Consider the following 22147-nt stretch of genomic DNA (forward strand, 5'->3'; position numbering starts at 1 on the left):
TCTTGTCCTCTACAGAAATAGGCTTTGATGGTATTGTGTGTTGAGTTGTTTTTCCCCCTGTGTCAGTGCACTGCAATGATGCATTTGACAATGAGCATTGTTTGGTGGAATCATTGTTTTTATGCGACTCATACACCCTTGGAGCTTTCTGCTGTTTTAAGTTTAAACTGAGGTCACCAATATTGTGATTTCTTTTAAGATGAATGACTGAATAAGAAAGACAAGGACTATGTCGTTTCAATAAAAACACTTCTGTAATAGAATTTAGTTTTTATTTTTCCCAGATAATAGATTTACCTTTCTTTATCTAAGGGAGCTCTAAAATTATTTGAATTACACTGTAAGGGGAACAGAAAATATTAAATTGTACTGTATACTAGACTGTAATATGATTTTTATGGACACTTTACCTCTTTCGTGATCTAATGTTTTCAATAAATCTCTCGCCTTTCTCCAAGAAGCCTTTTACTATTATTGTAATGTTTGTTTATAGGTGAAATAAAGTACTGCATTTGAGTGCCATTTAAGGGACTCTAATCCAAAAACACTGTAATATGAGTGCAAACTATTTTAATATTGGTGGTCTCCATTAGAAGTTGACTTCTATCTGTGAGTTAACAGAGAAGCTCAAAGTAACTAAAAACCTGAAAAGGTTAAAAGACCTTAAAGCCTCCTAACCAGATGGCAAAAAACAAAACTGTTCTAATCTAATCCAAAATTTTAATTGATAATCTGACATATTGTGTATTTCTCCTTATTCGTAAGTATATTATATCTTATATTATATATTATAAGTATATATATCGGTTGACAAGTTTTTTAAAAAAAATTGTCCAGTCTTTAAAGAGACTCAGCCACTATAGTCGCACCATTAATCTGGAGAATATAAATAACAGGCCAATTTCCTGAATCAAAGGGACCCCAGTGACTCTTCCTCCATGAAAGCTTTTTATCTGAATTGCTGATCTTCAAAAAAGCTTGATATAAGCAGGGTTATCTTTTCAGTGTGCATTACATTGTCTATTGATTTTATAGAGAGGCTGATAGAGAGAGGCTGTACAAGTAGTGCAGGGGCTGCCCGGGGATTGTCTGGCTGTTATCACCACTGTCCAATGTCTAATCCTCTGGCAGGTACAGGACAGGGTAGCTTAACCACACAGTTACAGCTTGGCAACAACTGTAGTCGTGTGTGTGTGTGTGTGTGTGTGTGTGTGCTCATAACGCTGCTGTGTTTTCAGTTTCTTTTTTTGGCACTTCTCCTTCACATTATCATTTTAGTGGTTTACTTGGTTGTAATCTTAAAGGGCCAGTGTGCAAGATTTAGTGGCATCTAGTGGTGAAATTGCAGATTGTAACAAAAGAACCGCTCACATCTGTTTTTGATTGAATTGTGTAGGAGAAACGACGGTAGACACGAGAACCAGTGAAAAACGCAAAAAGGCCCTATCTACAGCCAGTGTTTGGTTTGTCCATTCTGGGCTACTATAGAGACATGACAGGTCAGCATGGCGGACTCCATGGAAGATGACAGTAGATAAAAACGGCTCATTCTAAGGTGAAAACACAACAATTCCTATATTCAGGTGATTATACACTACTGAAAACATACATATGAATGTTATATTCCATTTCTGCCAAAAGATCCTTCCAAATGTTACACACTGGATGTTTAAACTCTGTAACTGTTCATATGGTATAAGTGAAAACAAGACTAAGAGTCAACAGCTGCAGTTCTATTAGCATGTTAGCATGCTAACCAGCCAGCAGTGGTCTCACTTACATCAAAATAATAACAACATTTTTTATTATTTTTAGTAGTTTGATGATGTAGTGAAGTAGTGTTGGATCGTGGCAGGATCATAGTTAAACACCCACCAATGCTGATCTGACGTGACTCGGGCAGAAATCACAGATGAGGTAAATTTCATTCACCTTGCATTTAGTCTTGTATTTAATATTCTAGCCTTGTATTTAATTTGCTCTCACTCTCTTCTGTTTTACCTGAAAGATATAGCACCTAGAAACCAGTCAGAAACATACTGTTACCAGTATAACGGGTTTGAACATTGTTGGAAACATTTGGGATGATGTCAGAGCACAACTCACCAACATTTATAACAGGTCTAATTGTTTTTAGACATTTTAATGTGTAAATGTTGCATATTATACAATTAAGATGAAGTACAGCTGAGACTGATATGAATATCTTTTTGTGGGTATTTGGTCGTAAACCCAAGTTTTAACCTATGGCATTTGAGAAAGATTCAGGGAATCACCAATGTCTTATCAATTAATCCACAGGGAAACATAAATGTACCAAACTTTTTTTGCAATTCTTCCAATAGCTGTAAGGAAAAACAGAAAATGTCAACCTCATGGTGGCGCTAGAGAAAAACTAAAACACTAAAATCAGTATTCATCCTCTGGGAAAGATGAATGTCTTTTCAAATTTCAGGGCAATCCATCCTGAAGTTGTTGATAAATCTTACAGCCAGTCCCTAGAGCCAGGTTGCTAGCATGACTGAAAATGTGTGAGCGTAAACGCGATGGAAGCAATCTTAAGCATGCAGACAAAACACACATTTGCATAAAATATTAGAAAACAAATTAAAGATGTAAATTCCATTTAATCTGCCATTGAAAGCAACAGCGTTAAGAGTGTTAAAAGCATTACATACTTCATTGTGACACACAAACAAAATATTATGCGTCCCCCTCATTAATTAACTGAGACTGCATCCACTTAAGTATCGTTCTGTCTATGAATATTCATGGATGTATTGCATCTACCCTGTGAGTACATGGAACATATTTTAAATCGGTGATCAGCCAAAGTGTCAGAATAAAATTATTCTTAAGAGGAACTTCATGCCTTTTAGTGCATCAGCATTTTGACAAAGTTACGTTACCCTGGAGCCCGGATGAAGACTGTATTCAATCTCATTAGGTGTAATTAAAATTTGACCTTGACAGAATATCACAAGTAAGCACTGCGACAAAAGTACGCCTGTGCCTCTTGTTTTGGCAGCAAAACGTTGCCATCAGAAAGTAATTACCTTGTTGATATACTGTCTCTGTATCTAAATGTAATCTCGTTCTATAAAGGAGCCTGTAAAAGAAAGTAAATTGCATTTCTTCACACGTTTCTCTGCCACCTTTGCTATTAGTTTCATATATCACTGCATTTGATCACAAAGTAACATCAAGAACTGTAGAAATATGTGAATTTCAACCATGCACTATCAATATTGTTTCTTTTTTAACATCCCTAATCTTAAAACTTGTGATCTGCTGCAGGCAGTACACTTAAACATCAAGGTTCATCTGTCTGTCTCTGGCAAAGCTTTACAACTCTATACAATATTATCATCTTTTCTTCATCTTACCTGTTTGCTAGCTGACGGATGTTGAGGTGGGAGAAGAGCGTGATAGGTGCGAGAGGGACGTCCGGTACGAGAATATAGGCTCTGCTCTTTCTGTTTTATACATGTCCTCTCCAACTATTTTGGGATGAAAAATGGACGCCTGGTTCAGCGTGGGGTCAGTGGTGTTAGGCTGCAAGGCCGGCCCGTATCGTTTTCCTTACTGCACTCATGCTAATCAAACATTACTATTAATAATCATCAATCTCCACCTCTCATAGCGGCCAGACTTATTTTCTTATGCTCACCCTTTCTCGCCCCTCCCTTCCTCTGATACTCCCTCCTTCTTCCTTCCAGCCATTTGATTTCTCCACCTCATTTTCTCACACCTCCCACCCGAGGGACCTCACTCTGTCCTCTAATCCCCCTCTGATCTGATCTCTCCCCTTTTTCTTTCTTCTCTCTCTGTCTCTCCTCTCTTAAACTTTTAATTTTCACTTTTAATTCTCATCTACCTTTTTCTCCTTTAAGGCATTCAGCATCACGAGTGACAAATTACAAGGCCCAGACCTTTTTTCTCTCGCCATAATCTAAAATATTATGAAGATTGAGGTCATCTAAACAAAGCCTCTTTTCACTAATTACTCGACATGTTACATTAGTGCAATTGTCCGACAGCTAAGTGCCACTTAGTTGCTATTGCTTTGCCCGTGAAGAATTCCCTTCTTGCGTGGTGAAAGCAATATGTGGTCCAGAAAACCTCCATGGTCCACTATGCAAGCCACAATGCCATTGCAGACGAAAAATTTGCAAGGGGCCCTATTGATCTTGATCACTAACTAATAATAAAACACTCAGGCCGTGCCAGGCTATACATCCCTCTGGGACAGTGGAGCACTCCCTGCCAAGGAATACTCCCTGAAGCTCACTTATAGATGTAAAGTGATTATAGATCACAGCAAACATCAGCTGTTTCCACTATCGGTAATATTGAAGAACCTCTCACGCTGACCTTTAGGAAGCACTGGTTGCGAGAGGCCGATACGAGACATAAGGACTACTGTCTGTACGTGAAGGCTATAAACAAGTTTTCTTTGGAGGGATGCATTTATATGTTCTTGAGCGTGTGTGTTGGACTGTGGGGAATGGTGTGAGAGTGTATGAGGCATTAAAACAGGGGCCGGTGTTCCCTGTTGTGGAACGACTTCGGACAACAGGTGGTATTATCTTGGTTACTGTCAAGGTATTGTATTTATAAGACAGCTAGCAATTGTATGATGGATGTTTTATTGGTGTTGGATGTTTTTTCAGACAGAATCATTTTGAAAGTAGCAGAGATTTCTTATGTTTGCAACTTAATCCTGACATGGGTTGTAGAAGCTCGTATATGCTTATTTTGTTTGACACTGACCAATGACCTATTTGTCATTTAGGTATGAGGACTAGTTGAGCTGCCTAGCTCTATAAAACTTGCCTTTTACTCTATTTCTCTCTATCTCTTTCTGTCCTCTGCTCTATTCCCTTTAGCATAACTGCACAGGGACATCACTCCCAGTCCAATTCATAAACCTTCCCCTTAAATCTTAAAAAATCCTAAATCTTTTTAACCACTCCATTCCCTTTCTTGTTCATCTCTCCCTCAAACGTTTTTATCTAATTTCGATGCAATCTTGTGACAAATGTTTCTCTCCCTCCTTCTATCCATTTGCTGGTACGCTCATTAAAAATTATCACCTTCTCCAACCCCCTCACTGCAGCCAAAGGACCGTAAAGGGAGTTGCCTTGATCCCATGATGTGCCAGGACGCTCCTTGCAGTTCTCTCTTGGCTGACAGGGGGCTCAGCAGGGGGTACAAGAGGGAATGAGAGAAGGAGGTGATGGAGTAGTGACAAGTGAAGCCAGGAGAGAGATAAAGGTAGATGATGAAAGGGGAGAAATTAAAAGAGAAATGCTGACGGAGCAAAAGACAGGTAAAGAGGGAGGGATGAGGGCAGTGAAGTGGTAGAGGGCTCGAGGTCGAGAATGGATCTCACCAGGGAATGCCGATGTTAGATGAGTCATGGACAGGGGCAGGTAGGGATGAGAATGCAAAATGACGGAAAATAAGGAAGAGAAAATTCTGATCATGGGACATTTTTTATCTCATCCAAAGTCTGCATAGCTAGGGCCTGACAAAGAAAGCCATCAGGGGTTGCTACTGAAGACATAATGGAAAACCTTCACAGGCAATTTTTTTCTTCTATTCCCTTATCATTGGCAACTTCTCCTAGCTAAACAGCATCAGAATCTCAGTCCCATTTGCCCCACTGCTTTAAATTATTTGATATAATTGTATCACTATCATTAAAAAGACTCTTGGCTTATGTAATGCCTTATGGGATTCCCATTCATAATGGTTTGTTTGAGATAGTTTCAAAAGGGATATGTGAGTTAGCTGCATGCTGACTGACTTATTCATATGGAAAATTACCACCTTGCACAGTGGTTCATTTACAGTGTGTTATTTGCCATTGGGGATTCCTTAGCAGTCATGCAAACCATCACCAGATCTATTGTTAATCACACAAACAAGCACTGCTCAATCTGGAATTCTCCTGCGGGTATCTCACTCAGTTTGTTATTCAAATGATAATCAAGTATTTGTGGTGCAGAACAAACGTGTATATCGCTATACATTACATATTTTTCTAAATTGGATGCATGTGAGTTTTCATTTTCTTCATAGGACATACTATACAAACTTCTACTCTAAGTCCAGCACTGGTTTTGAGTAAAAAATGAGATAACTTAAAACAAAGGGAAGTTAGTCTTGGGATCAACAAAGAGGATAAGATATGAGGAAGAATTCCAGGGAGGAAAAGAAGAAAGAAACAGTGATGCTAATAAGAAAAGGCAGGAGACAGGAGAGAGAGAGAGATGCCTTTGAACCTGAGTCCAGGTAAGCCAACTTAATGCAGACACATTTTGAACCGATTTGCGGGTAGCATATAGAGACAGGGAGACACAGAAAGTATGTTCCCAGCCAACAGGTTCATGCACATTTTGATTTTGTGCCCAAAAATAACTGAGACCATTTTTGTCTTGCTCAACAGCCACTACCATTCTATGCAGATAATAATTAGCTCTACATTTCCTTCAAGAATGTGTCTGAGTATGCCTGACAGAAATATATTTATCATCCAGGACCTTCTTCTTTTTTTTTTGACTTCTTTTTGAAGTCCCACCCAAATCAAAACTCTTGGGATTATCCTTCACAACAATCTAATTATATGAAAGAAGTTGTAGTATCATATGGAATAGATCCTAGCATTAGTGCACAGGTAATATTGGATGACAACAACTATATACCTGACACTTCATTTGTGATTCAAATATTATCTAGAGGGTGAGGCTCCTGTTTGAGGGCATCAATTCCCACCTGAATGTCACTAAGCAGAGGACACTGTTTGTCATTGCAGGCTGTAGCTCCTGCCTAAACAATTAAATTACACCAGTTACAAGTCCTGAAACTATTTTTTTTTTTATTGATAAGCATCAGCTAAACTCTGCTTTTCTCTTTCCCCATTTAGAAAAATGTTCTGTTAGCAGTTTGATAACCAAGAAAGTATCCGTTTTCTAAATAGTTGAACAGAATTCCTTGTGTAAAAAGGACGCATTAGTTAAATCCTGACTCATTAAGTGATTCACAATATTTATCGCTAGCTGCTTGACTTCAATTCAAAACACTGATATTAGCTTGTACTCACATATCACTGCACTGATTCAACTGCACATTGGCTCCCCACCTTGTACTTAACTACTATACATACATTAATGAGGCAGTTGTTATTCATCAGAATACCGGTACAGACTTCTTTTATCAATGTTATGGCACTTATTGTTTATATAGTACACTCAATTACCAGACTACTTATCCTGTTAAAAATGAAGAACAGTCGATTTACTTATTTTACTGTTATTTCACTCCAATGTTCACTGGCTAAGAACATCTGCTAAATGCCTAAATAGCATCTTTCTCTTTTTAATACTAAATTAATAAGACAGAATAATGTGATGTTAGTATTTGTATGTAAGTATGATTCAGAAACGTTACACTTTAGTAAGACCCGAAAATGGGAATTGTTTTGAATTTTGCACCTGTTGCCAACAAACAAAACATAGGTCAATACACGTATAATATTGTTTCATGTTTTTTTTAAATATTTCAGGTATTTTTACCAAACATAAAGTACAATTATAGTATTCTGAAGATTTTAAGGTTTAGTCATCAAATTTAAACATTTGAATAATATATGCTCACATACCAATCGTCTAAACATTACTAAATTTGGCTGAATTATAAAAGCCAGAAGTGGTACTAAATTAAGGGCCGTTTGGGAGCAGAAAGATTATTACTGAGCTGAGTCAAAGGATCTTTCTCACTAAAAAGAGCCACAATTTCCACCACAAATATGATGGGGAACTGATGTTCCAGATCTTTGACTTCAATTGTCTTCAGCACTGTGCAGTTTGTCTCCACACAGCAGAAAGACTTTGAAAATTATGCATTTAGAAAAAAGTTCCACCATCAGCATTTTTTTTGGTTTTGCATTGAGATAAAGTGTGCTTGATTTATTTAGTTTAGAGCAGCATTCAAGTGCTGAACTTTGTGCAGCTGTGACAGGCTTGATGGACACAAACATGATAGAGGTCGAAAGACATTATAAAGAAAAAGATTGGACAGAAAAAATGCTGGTGTAGAGAGTAACTTAAATATAAAATCCATTTAAACAAACTGAAGGTAGGGAATATGTAAATAAATGAAACATTGACAGCTTTTTCTAAAGGTATCATGACACACACACACACACACACACACACACACACACACACACACACACACACACACACACACACACACACACCCAGGCAGTGTCTGTGTAAGAGACAGACAGAGAAAAAAAGAGCCGTTATATGGCATCATCTTTGTCCTCCCCCTACACTACTATATTACTCTGTCTCAGCATTTTTTTTCCATCTGTCTCGAACATTGAAAAGGTGCAGAGTGAAAAAAATGAGTTGACTAAGAATGGCGAGGGAAACATGAAAGGCAGAGATGGATGAAAAAATAAAGAGGAAGAGAATCTGAGAATAGACGAAAAATGGAAAAGAAAGATGATACATGCTGAGATAGATAGATAGATAGATAGATAGATAGATAGATAGATAGATAGATAGATAGATAGATAGATAGATAGATAGATAGAGGGTGGGGGGACATTATTACATGACAGCAAAAATGAGAATGAGACAGGAGAGGAAAGGAATGATTCGCCTGTTAATAGGAAATCCAATCCAATTTCACCTGCTGTCTGTTTTTGTCCACGTGTGTGTCCAATGTGTGTACGACCGCCTGGCGTTCGTGCAGCATGATCCACTTGCTTAATCATTGCTCTTTCTATTTCCATATTAAGGCATCAAGACAAATCCCCTCCTCTTACACTATACAATCAGCTCCTTTTGATGCAAAGGAACACTCCTCGCTACAGGGCCTGCAGATATCGGACAGAACTCACCCTTCTTCAGAAGTACAGAGATACCAAGTGATTGAAAGAATGATTGACCTGTTTCTATACACACAGAGGAAGCCTTGAGAGGCAGAAGATAGGATGATGGAGGGCAGAAGAGGAAGCAAAAGGCTGCACAGGGGAAAAATTGATTTGTTGGATGTTATTTAGGGAGGAAGATGTATGAGCGTGGTGACAGAAGACCGTCAAGCATCTTTCTACGCATCTGTCCGTGGCTCTGGACAGTTTGGAAAATGAAATCTCTCAGGTCAGTGTTGGAGCTATCCAAGCCATGAAGTGTCAGTGTTGTTGTCAACAACAGGATCTTTATCACTTTCATCACTATAGCTCCACTGTTATCATCATTGAATCAATGCTGCTACCTTAGCAGGCTGAGGCTGAGACTTCTGTGCATATTTTGAAAACTATAGTACATCTGTCATAAGGAATACTAATGGCTTGGGAACAGCAGAGGCTCTGGTGAATGTCATTAGTTTGCATGTATTTTGTCATAAACCAAAGTATTTAACAAGTGAAAATGTTTGACCTGATAATGTTGCTCCATGAAAAGTTAAGGGACCACCAAAGTTATTACAATTCATCCAGAGGGGAAAATAAATGTGTGGATTGTCTTCAGAGTCAGAGGATCATTAAAGTCATTAAGATTCATCATCCGGAAACTATGAATGTCTGTATCAATTCATTCACTAGACGCTGAAATATTTCACAGGATAAATTAAAAGTTTGACTTGCTAGTGGCGCAAGAAGATAAGTCACCAAAGTCAGTAGCATTCATCCTCTGGAAACCATGAATGTCTGTACAGATTTTCATGGCAATCCATCTAATATTTGTTGACCAGCCAACTGACATTGCCTCACCTAGAGACACATAACATAGCTAAAAATAGAAGAGATTATCAAAATGGGCTTTAGAGCTCTAGGGCTCTTTGAACTTTTTCATTCTGTCATCCTTACATCTGGACTAATTTTAGACCCTGAAGATGTCATAACAACGTAGATGTGAGTAAGATTACACTCATCATTATGGTTAAGATTTAGAGTGTTATGTTCTCTCGCATCACCAAATAATAAGTGTGGTGGGCATCATCCTAAATCCTGTAGGGTGTTTTAAGATAAAATCTTCTATCTCTTTTCTGTGCCCTCTTTCTGCCCTCATATGTATTATCCACACCATACTGAACACCAAAAGAAAATCAGCTGTCATGATGACATAAATACACATACTTATATAGATATAGACATGCACAAATATAGCCAAAAGTCAAACAATTCCTATTAAAATGGATATAAAACACAGCTGTGGTGATACATGCACTTGGGCACCCATCACAGGAATGCTGAGGAAAGCTGCAGTGTGTGAGGTGCAGGGTCTAGATGAGAGACGGGGGGTGATTGTGTGATTCACACAGTATCTGGTGCCGGCCTTGGCCGGCAGAATTGTGTGAACCCCGGCAACAGGTGTCTGGGAATAGTTGACACTGACTTCAGAAGCAATATGAGTTCCAGCGCGGTGATATGAGAGTCGGCGAGTATTCAAAGACAGATAGAGAAAGAGCATAGGAGAAGAAAGAGAAACTAAACTTTTAGTCCAAAGTAAAAAAGAAAAGTTATTGAAGTATTGTTGAAGGGATGATGAAAGAGGAAGTATGAAGAATGTTAGACAGCAAGATGGGAAGTAAAGTCAAACTATTAGAGAAGAGAGGTATATGGAGATAGATATACTGGTGAGGGTTACTACTGAGTAAATGAATGTTTAGGTGGAGTTTGTGGTCACTGGTGTCCCTAGAGGTGTACAATATCAAAATAATCTCAGTAAAAATGTCAGGTCATTATTTTATGTTCAGCAGTACATTTATATTGGGTGAAGTTATTTGAATTAAATTGTTATTTCTTCCAGTGGGAGGAAAGGGAAAGTGTTTCTGAAAGATAAGATTTGAGATCTGGTAGAAGTGAAGAGAGTTTATGGAAGGCCATATAGGACATTTTTCAAACTTCGACTTTAAAGGTCCAGTGTGTAACATTTAGCCGGCTCTATTGGCATAATATTAATAGGTATGTTTTCATTAGTGTATAATCACCATGGGTGCCACGTGGCCCAGAACAGATAAACCAAACACTGGCTCTCAATAAGGCCTTTTGTGGCCACTGTAGTTTCCCCTACACATTTGAAAGGCTGAGCTGTATTCAAATGGTTGCAGTCCTCATCGCTAGATGCCACTGAATTCTACACATTGGTCCTTTAATTCAGATTATAAATACTAACATACAGATAAATACAGGGTTCTGCTAACCAGAGGTGGAAGAAGTATCCAGGTCCATTATTTAATCATATGTAAGTATTATAACAAAATGTACTTTTACCCTAAAGGGTAAAAGCACTCATTATGCGTTAAAATAGTCCCTATTTACGGTATGTAAATATATGTAATATATTTGAATCTCTCTCTATACAAACTTATATATGTACTGTAGTACACTGTATTCATCATATTGACTGCAAAAACATCGTGAATCATGATTCAAAGTGACAGGTGGGCAGAAACACTGCTGTAAATAAGTCACAGAATGGGGGTTTAACATTCGAGTTATGTACAGCCCATCATACAATTTGAGGATAACACTGATCTGAATTCAGACACATGCACATGTACATTAATCTGACTGGCAGTGTTTCATCCCTTTATATCCAAAAGTGACTGTCCAGCATTGATATTTACAACATTTAGCAAATGAGGGAAAGTTAATAATGAGAAAATGTCTTTACCCACATGCACATACACATAAACACACTTCAGCATACATTCTACATGTAACCCTCCTCCTACTCTCAGTTGCAAACACCTACACATATTATCCTACATATACATGTAAGAATGCAAATATGCACATATACATTCGACCAACACACGTGCATATTCTGAAAATGAACAAAGAGATGTTTGACCTTGAAGTTCAGTGTGTACAGCGACATGTGTTTGCTGTGGTGGTGGTGTGTGTGAGCAGTAAAGTATATCGAATTCGAACAAATCACTAGTGTCAGGCAATAAAAAAGAGAAAGTCTCTGAAGATTATTCCACCCTTAAATCCTCTCAAGCTTGAATCACATCAGCGGCATATGGCCACATCTGCGCATTATGATAATAACCACCAACGACTGTCTGTCACAGACAGTCTGACGTTCATGTGTTCCTTTTGTTAATCCAAGGGCGACTTGGTATCACCATACTATGAAATGCTGCACATTATAAAAACATTAGAGCACTAATAAAGCCTGTTTTCATGGCGAAAACAGCACCTGCTATGCACTCTCATCCTGCAGATGTGTGCCTTTATTTGCTCTTTATGGACAGTATAAGTTAAAGAGTCATTCCTAAGTGGATGGTCCATTAACACACATTATATTAACTGGCTGGTGTGCACTGAAAGCCAGCCGCAGTGCAGAAAATCTAATTTAAGTCAAGGACTCGCTCGGGTGAAGGATTCTACTGGACATCACTTTGCCAGTTTGCAAGGCAGAAAGGAGGAACCTATATCATTCTATCCATCAGTCAATTAAAACAGAAGCTATTAGTGTACATTAAATAAGGGCGTGTGTGCCAGTGTGTCCTCAGTTTAATTCAGTACTAATTTATTTCCGTCCGCAATTTGTGTGCATTTGTTAATGTATACGTCTTCAGTACATGTTATGTGTATGTTTGTTTGTCTGACTCTGTTCAAGGCTACTGAGACGGATAGATCCGGCCTGGCATGTTTTCCGGTCTTGACAGGATTTATTTTTTAAGTGTAATCATATGTAATTTATACATATTCAAGAATCTACATGTCAAATTTCATAATGTGTATGTAATGTGATATAATTAAAATACGAAAGTGAATCTGATGAGAAAACACAGTAGGAACATTTAGGTCATGCTTGGGCGACTTACTCGTAATGTTCAGTAACGGGGCGTCCTGTTGACATCCCATATACCAAGACAGAGTCCTTGCTGCAGTGGCCATGGGTTTGGCTCCAACCTAAGGCCGTTTGCTATGTGTCATCCCCTCTCTCTTTCTCTCCCCCCTTTCTTGTCACTCTTCAGCTTTCACTATCAATTAAAGGCAATAAAACCCCCCAAAAATATATTTAAAAAACTATGTTCAATTAGAAAGGCAAGAAGTTAGACTTTTACTTTTACACCATTAAATTAACTGAAAACACAGTTAATTCATATTAGTAGTTTAAGTGAAATATTAATAGAATGTTAGCAAAAAAGAGGAAAGAGGAAAGTTATGTTACTACCGTGTTTAGCCAGTTAACTTCTTCTAGAGCTAACTACAAACGCTAGCATCCATCACCATACAGTTCAATTAATTATCTCTAAAACAGAAAATAATAACCTTCATAAATGCAGGACTGTCATTAGACTGCATTAGTTTTACCTAGATGTACCGTATAAACTGAGTGTATGTGTGTATCCGTTTTTTGCAGGGAGGGAAGAGGTGGGGTTTGACATGAGAGAGACACTAGACTATAATTAAGTCAAATGAATGTACTGGCATCTCGTGCGCATCGATCCACTCCCTGCTAATGTCCCATGGCGGCATGACTTGTTAGACCTATTAAGTGCACACCTACAACCACAGTATGATCTAATTAGATGAAAGAGCATTCACTCAACCTGCACACTGAGCCATTGGTGCCATCAATGAATGCAGCAGCACGACAATAACGGCGGTTTAATGAGGTCAGGCAAATGATCCAAGACATTTTTTTTTCTGTGGCGCCCAGAAAGGCAAAGTCTTCTTATCTTACCATAACAAACTAAAACATCACACAATGTTTAATTTTTGGCCTTGCAAGATTAGAAATTGGTTTTATTTTAATTCCCGGATTAAAATGAGTTCACCCACAACTAGCTGCGTTGCATTTTATGGAGGAGTTAGTAGCAGAGTGTAGTTATAATTGAGCAGTTTGGATAAGGTGTAATAAGGCTAATTCTGCATCATTCCTGACTTCTCAGGAAACAGATGTAATTAATCTTTCGAGGAATGGCTTGCTTTCACTATTCCCTAAGAAATACAGGAAATTCCTGAATACTTTAACGAAGACAGCAAACAGACACTCATCATCATCTTGGATTTTAGAATATTAGTTGGAAAATATGTTAACTGTCTTTCATTAATGCTAATTGTATTGAACAGTGGCTCTAAAGTGTATGTAGCCATACAAAGTAAGTGCTTAATGTTGAGGTTATTAATGTTATACAGCTAATGGAAAGTTTTAAAATCCCCACGGAACAAGTTGGCCAATGGGCATTTTAATTATTAATGCAATGAGGTATGTTTTGATTGAAATATAATTACTTATCTAATTTAATTTTACGAAAGAGGAGGGAGAGAAAAGAAGAAGAGAAAAGAGAAGAAGAAACAGGAAGATAAGAGAAAAGAAGAAAAAGAGAAGATAAGAGTTGCTTTAGAAAAACGTTTTGTCAGAGCTTCTCTGTAAAAAAAAAAAAGAAAAAAGAAAGAGCATTCAACAGCCTTAGGATTCAATTTCATCAGTTTTTTCTCATGCTTTCATGCATAGCTTGCTTTGGATCAACCAGACTCCTTCAAATGTGACTCTGCCCCTGGCTTACCCTTTGGCCTGTTCTTCCCTCTTCACACACAGTCCTCGCTCCCATCCACTGATAATTGTCACAATAAGATCATGACTCAGTTATTTTGCCTTTACGCTATCCTCTCTGACCTGATACCTGCTACACATAAACCCCCCACACACAAATATAACAAACACTAACAGAGTGACCATACAGTGCTTCCATCAGCCTTGAGAAAGCATTACATAATGTACACTGAGCAGAGTGGGGGTCCTGTTAAGAGTTTATGTGTTTGTGTAGGCATGTATGGATGCATATATGAACATGTGACTTCATATATGTGAGTGGGATTTAGGTTCAACAACAGCGTCATGCCTGTGTGTGTGTGTGTGTGTGTGTGTGTGTGTGTGTGTGTGTGTGTGTGTGTGTGTGCTATACCTTTTATGTGTAGGCTGACCCGTGATCATAATCAGTATTGGAATCTATTACTGTATAGCCTTAAGTGCAACGATAATGTAGGAGTGAGTCAGTCAGCAGAGCTCTGTAACATCACACTGCAGTCCTTCCCCTGACTATCAAGCTCTGTAGAGAAAGAGAGAGAGAGAGAGAGAGAGAGAGAGAGAGAGAGAGAGAGAGTGTGTGTGTGTGTGTGTGTGTGTGTCGGTGTGTATATAAAAAACTAAATCACAGAGCTCGTGAGAATGAACAATGATCAATACTTTGACCTTTGTTGTTGCCACCTGAAGGGTAGCTGCTGCACTCATGGGAGTCAGTGCGCAGCGGCCTGTATCAAAACTTAAACACCTCGCTACTGCATGTGAGCGTAGTTTGTGTGTGTGTGAGGGGCAGCACACAGAAAGCTGCAGGGAATACAGTACTTCCTATAGTACTCCAAAGATTCTTAACTCTGGCAGAACAAAAGGAGATGGAGGGAATGCGAATCCGATAAGGTGATAAGAGAGAGCAGGAAACAAAGGGAGTGAATGGCAGAAAGAGAAGAAGCAGAGGGAGTGTTTCAGTAAGAGTGATTTCTTCTGATAGCTAGGCTTTGGTTTATCATTCATTCAAACAGCGATTTCACTGTCTCCCTTGTCTGCTTAGCAATATTAATAGCAGCTGCCAGGAGTTAGGGACATACAGGTCACACACACTGCCCCCACTCTTCTCAACATCACCCATAGAGACAGAGGCACACACAGGATTTCAGTTAGTAGTAGTTGTTGAACCGGGCCTGCCAATAAAAGCTCCTGACATGGAATCGGAGGTGACAGATGAGGCAGGTGAGGAGAGGAGCAGGGAGGTGGGGGAGGGAGAGGGAGACAAGGAGACAGACAGGGGGAGTAATCAGGAGAGGCATGTGATGCTGGAAAGGAAGGAGATGCAAGAGATGATTCAAAGAGCAGAGAGTGGAAAGGTGCAGTGGGGGGGAATATAACAGGACTCATTCAGTGGTGAGTGTGATTCAGCTGCAGTGATAGGACAGATGAGAAGCCACGGCCCCCTTACATTGTTTAATTTTTTCTTTTCTTTAGCCACTCATGGGGCTCTAGGGTTGGCAGTGTTAGACGATCAGTCCACCACTTTGGTCCAAATTTAAAATTCTCAACAACTGTTGGATAGATTGCCATGAAATTTGCCACAGACCTTCATGGTCCCCTAATGTTGAATATTAATGACTTTGGGGATCCCTGACATTTCTTCTAGTGCCACCATGGGGTTCACATTCACGGTTTTGAGTGACATGTCTTAAGAACATTTGGATTGATTGTCATGAAATTTGCTACACACATTCACGTGAACTGTAATGACTTTGGTGATTACACACTTCATCTAGTTCCACCATCAGGTCGAAAGTTGACTATGATCAATACATTGACTAAATACTTGCAAAGCTAATAATATTTGTGTATAATTACCAGGGGTGCAATTAGGCAGTGGCTGTCCAGAGCTCAGCCCCAGCACATAAACCAACGCTCTTCTGTGTCATTACAGAGAAATCCTGGTGGGCCTGTCGCTCTGTGGGCCGCTTGAGCAAGACAGATGTGTTGTCGGCCCACTTTCCTTCTTTCTTTCAGGGGGAAACATCTGTTGTTATCTCTCTCAGCTGGGTGCAGCCAGCTGTCAGTTTCATCAAGGTCTATGATGGGTTTCTCATTTCTCTCATTTCATCATCAAGCTATTCTCTATTCAGGTGAGACGAGACAAGATCAGATGCTGTGCCTCGATGGGCAGGTGGCTCCTTGAATCTCAAGTAGCTACTGAATGCTTCATCTCAAGCAGATATCACCAAACAGTCAAATGAAGAAAAGTGGGCACACTTTTGACCTTTTTCCATTAATTTTTCAACCTGACTGCGACCGATGGTTTCTTACACTAAACTATCTGGGAAGTCGTTGTTGGAAACTTTAAAAAAATATTTGATAGGTTAGTGGATGAACCATCTGTCTATCACCGTCTATCACGGGGCAAACTTCAAGAAATTAGATCAACGAATAGTCAATTGTTGTTAAACAAACATTCACTTCTTGCTGCGTTAGCCCTAGCACCCACCCCTATAGCTGCCAGTACTTCCTCAAAGGACGCCGATTGGTTTGGTACCACTGTACCACCGACACACTTCATAGGTTAAAGCCTGGCGAGATGGTTATTGATCTTTAAATAGATTGAACATAAATGCAAAGAAATAGACCAATTAATTTACCCAGTAAGGAAAAAATAAGAACAAATGAGTAACAGTTTGGTAGCCAACTGAAATTAGAAAATAGTGATTGGGATAGCAAATGGCTAGGGTTAGGGTTTGCGACAATTTATACAAACAAGCGTCACAGAACAAAGGAAGAGATATTTTTTGAGGCCTTTGTCCTTTAAACTGACTGTAACTTTAACCTTATCTCTAAAATGTCATTCCATTTCACACCACAGTAAAATAATCAACCTAAACAAAATGTCTTCATGGTTTCTGGATTATAGAGTAATTACACACTGCGTCAGGCTGTCTCTGCCAGCTACACAATTTGAAAGATGCCTTTTAAGGTGAGTGAGTTTGTGAGAGAGGGAGGGAGGAAGGTGTGTCCTTGGACCTAACTTTTATTCATTTAATGCCAGAATGATGTTAGAGTACCTCCAAAAGTAGTGCTTTGATATCATACATTGTGACTGGAGCCAGATTGGCCAGCAGAGTGAACTAAATAGTGATACAATGAAGCTTTTTGTTCTTTCTTTGGTATGTTTTGTGTCTTATTTTATTTAGAGCTTGGCTACATCCTCTTCTCCGTTCTCGTTTTTTGCTTTGTTTATGTATTTTCTTCTTTAATTTAATTTCCTCATTTGTCTGTGTGGTTCCTCTTCATCCACTTGAAGCTGCAGAGACAATGTGTCCCTGCAACCCAAATTAACACTCTCATCTATCTCGCTGCCTCTCCATCCATCTCCTCCCTCTCATTTGGCTGTCCTTCCCTGAGCCTCTCTCTCTCTCTCTCTCTCTCTCTCTCTCTCTCTCTCTCTCTCTCTGTCTTCTTCCCAACTCTCCTTATATTAATTTTTATGCTTTCATTTTCTCTCACCAACACACATCTATGTGGGCGCATCATCCCCCTCTTCTGGCACATTTTGCATCCCCCATTTTCTCACCTCTAAATCCTTCATCCCCTTCCCCCTATTATATCTTTCCCTCCATTCCTGTGTCCCTCCACCCCCTCTGGCAGGATCATTTGGCCACAGCACAGGGGCCCCTACACTCCAGGTGCGGTGCATTGAATGATGACCACAGGAGGACCAGGATGTGGCTCAGACACACACACACACACAGTGAACAGCCAATGGCCCCATCATTGCACCAACCTTTCTGTGCCCAGTATTTTTCCCTTTTTCTTTCCTCTCTTTCCAGGAAAACTATCTGTCATGTTTTGCCAATGAGCCTCTACTATAATGCCGGATTCAGACAATAGTGTTCTCACACTGCGGCTAATAAATGAGCTTATATGATATATAATTATATATGCTTAGTTAGTTAACATTTCACATAAATGTACACATGAAAACACACAAACAAACGTGGTTGAATCCATTCGAGAATACACATGTGACTAATGCATATTCCATGCTATCTCCTCGCCCACTGGTCCTCTGCCAAGTCATTATGGTCTCCTCCTCTTCTCTCTCTTCGTCTCGTTCCAAATGGATTAATTCATCTAGCCGATTAAATAGACAGCGGCATCAATAGTTTCCAAGACTGCGCTATCATAATTTTGCCTCAAGGCTCAATGAGGTGTAAAAATGACTATTATAACTTGTTGGGTAAGACAGAAGAATCACTGTATCTGAATGAGAGTTTCTGAATGGAGTTAATCTTTCATGGTAGGAATCAGTAAGCTACTGTCGAGGAGAGTTTCAGAATTAATTACTTTTTGTATTGATATTTGTGTTAGAATGACTTGAGGGACAGATTTATGCTATTTTTATATTCATCATAAAATGGAAATGGCTCCATTGTTAATAATTTCAATCAAGCAAAGTGAATGCAGAGGAAACAGTTTCATTGAAAATACATGCAGTAATGTAGGTTGTTGTTGCTACCTGCATTACTCTCTGAGCGCTCCTGTTACTTCTATGTTGCGGAGTAATGATGGGCTGACAAAGCCCCGGCAGCCCTAGTTCATGGGGAAGATGTTTGTCCTCCAGTCTGCCCCCTTGCATTCAGCAGATTGTTCTGAATACTTCCTCCTCTTTCACTCATGGGCAGCTTTAGCTCTCTCCTCACATGGAACAGTAAGCTCAATGAAGATGACAGACTTGGCACACTTGAATATACGGCAATGTCAGGTCAAAAAGATGCGATTGTTATTTCCTTGGGGAACAGCAGCAGTGGAGCAGCACCAAGTTCCGCTCCAATCCTTGCCAGGGGAGAGAAGCCTTGATGGAGCCCTCGGGTAGATGTTTTCAGAGACCCGTCCAGCCTTGTGTTGAAGTGCTCACCACTACCATCACTCCCCTCTCTTTCCTGTTGGCCTTGGACCAGAAGCAAGGTGCTGGCAGTCAGGACTCTGCCAACAAACTCTTGGTGTTGCAGTCTGCTGATTGTCGGGTTGACCTATGCATTCATACATCTAACTAAACATCTCACCAGCAGGTCATTAGACCTTAGCTCCAGTACCAGTCTTGCTTTTCACTGTTTGTAACCCAGGCTGATGGACTGGAGCAGCAGCTTTACACATTCCTCCCAAAAAGGCCAGTGTCTGAGGCAGCTATTTTCAGATGTATGTGGAGGGAGCTTTGGTCAATTCTTGAGATCTGTTTCAGTGCTATTTTCCCCATCTGCCTGTCAGAAAGCATGGCTATTTACTGCCTTCCAAGGCTCTGGATGGGTCAAAGGCAGTGTTGTTGCTTCTGACTCCTCCCTTCGCAATTTCAGTGGTTTGATCTTTAGACTTTCCAGCAAATTTGATGTACAGGCTGTAATTCATATAGCATCACAATGGTGGAAGCCTCCATCTGCAGCTTTACTCTTCTGACCATTTGTCTGGCTCCAATCAAGATTCCTTCAAAACCTTTCACAAACAGGATGGGAGAGATTGAGCACTCCATTGCAAATTCTTACCACCAAGTGGTGCCACCCTGCTGTGAATTCTTGGTGGACAAAGCACAGCTGGAGGTCTTTGATAATGTTTACCACTAGGCCACTGATTATGCTGGTAATGCAGAAGAACTGCATATGAGGCGCTCATAGGTCCTCTGGTAGAGCTGGCACCCATGTACCAAGTCCTTGCTGCAGTAGCCATCGGTTTATATCTGACCTGTGGCCCCTGTGGCTGTGTGTCATCCCCTCTCGATAGTTGGTCATCCTCTTGGCTACCACTGAGAAGATGTTTCCCTCTACATTAAGCACTGCAGAGCTCCTAAATTGGCTTAGATGGCTGGAAATCTGCTCCTTTGGGATGACGACAGCCACGGCTCTTTGCCATTCCTAATGTTTTGATCTCATTTATACAATCCCCATCTCTGCTTAACAATATTTTACTCTTATCAGCCATTCTTTGTCATTTATATAAAGTGTCTTTGGTATTCTTGAGAAAATTGTACTTAACTGGCTGTGTAAGATGGTTCTCTTTCAGTCATAGCATTTACCTGTGCTGGTATTTTTCTGGGGGCAAGAAAACTAGTGTAATGAAAACATGTCTGAATGGGAAGAAACATTAAGATGAGCCTCTTCTGTTGCACCACCAAGCAGAAACGAGAATGGGTTCTCAATGTACTGTGCGTCAAGCTGCAGAAAGGGTATTTTAGGGAATAATAGTGGAAACTGAGACACTTCACAGAAACTGAGGGACTTAAAAAAAAGACTCATCATGGAAACCAAGGACACAAAATTCTACCTACAGATACGGAATAGAACTTCAGTGTTACATATATAAGACTCACTGCTACAATTACCAGATTTTATCTGGATAATTTATTGCACTTTCTGACCTGTAGTTTGCTCCTCATCTTATCCCCTTCATATAACAATGGAAGTCAATCAGTCTCAACTGGCCTCCCTGCATACATGTTAAACCCATGTTTTACTTTCTGATTTGCTTGGTGGAGCAGTAGATAAAGGTCTGGATGATTTGCTGCACACAATAAGTCTCTGCAAATCCTGAAGGTGTATCCTAAAATGTGTTTAAGGCTGGGTTTCATTCATTTTTTTAATACTTGCTTTATCCTTCTCAGGGTCGCAAAGGATGTTGGGAGTTGATCCCAGCATGCATTGATGATGATCCTGAAAGGTTGCCAGTCCATCATGGAGCTGACACATACAATATATGTATGATACTGATATATATATGCATATTTTTCGGCTGTGGAAGGAAACCCACTCTGACGTGACTAAAACCCAGGACATTAGTGCTTCACACCACTTTGAAAAATTCATTACACAGTTGCACTCTATTGAATTGAATATAGGAATGTTGAGAACAGGATGTGACAGCTTGTACTTTGCTTTACCAACAGAACTTATCTGATTCAAATGATACACATGACCTTGACTTTGACTGTGAAATGTCTGTTTTTAAGTGTTCTCTGTGATCAGTGTCAGTATCCTGCAGGCTGCACGTCAGTCAGAGTGATCTCCACTCCTCTGTCTCTTTACTGCACTGCCTCATCCTTTTTACTGTCTTGTTCTCTTGTTTTATTCTACAGCATTGCAGAACAGAGAGCCTGAAGGCCAGGGTGCTGCCAACACACACATTCTAAGATCCACCCACATACTCATGCTTGCATGCACTCTTAGCAGGTATAGCATGCACAAATACACAAATACAAAAAGACACACATACTGTAAACATATACACACTTGTGAATGACACAACTGCTGAAGAAGGCATTGACCGGAAGAGTCAAAGTGCTGTCATACAATGCATTTCAACAGGAAGCAGGTCTTTTGAAACCAACGTCACAAACACTGGAGCAGATAAAGCATACTCGTATACGTTACTGTTATCCTAAAATGAATTGCTTCACACATATCATTTCCTTTGACGCTGATGGATTCATGCAGTGGAGAAACTAAAGAAGTGAAGCCAGGTGGAAAAGAATCAAAGTTTAACTTTAACCTTCACCTGCAACTGCACTGAGAAAGAATTCACGCTTTTCCTCGCCG

The 22147-nt window shown here is 39.7% G+C and overlaps 1 protein-coding gene across 3 annotated transcripts in view; it reads right to left on the minus strand.

Moving 5' to 3' along the window:
• pvalb6 (parvalbumin 6) overlaps nt 1-22147 on the minus strand; it is a 47708-nt gene that overhangs the window by 8462 nt on the left and 17099 nt on the right. For 2 of the 3 annotated variants that reach the window (XR_007882073.1, XM_051388927.1), the window contains exon 1: nt 3387-3532. The exons of the other annotated variant lie outside the window; for it this stretch is intronic. The gene's annotated coding sequence lies outside the window, so the exon portion shown is untranslated. Of the gene's footprint in view, nt 1-3386; nt 3533-22147 lie in introns of those variants that run through there. 3 annotated transcript variants of the gene reach the window in all.

The sequence above is a fragment of the Dicentrarchus labrax genome, unplaced genomic scaffold (assembly GCF_905237075.1).
Source record: "Dicentrarchus labrax unplaced genomic scaffold, dlabrax2021, whole genome shotgun sequence".
Lineage (NCBI taxonomy): Eukaryota > Metazoa > Chordata > Actinopteri > Moronidae > Dicentrarchus > Dicentrarchus labrax.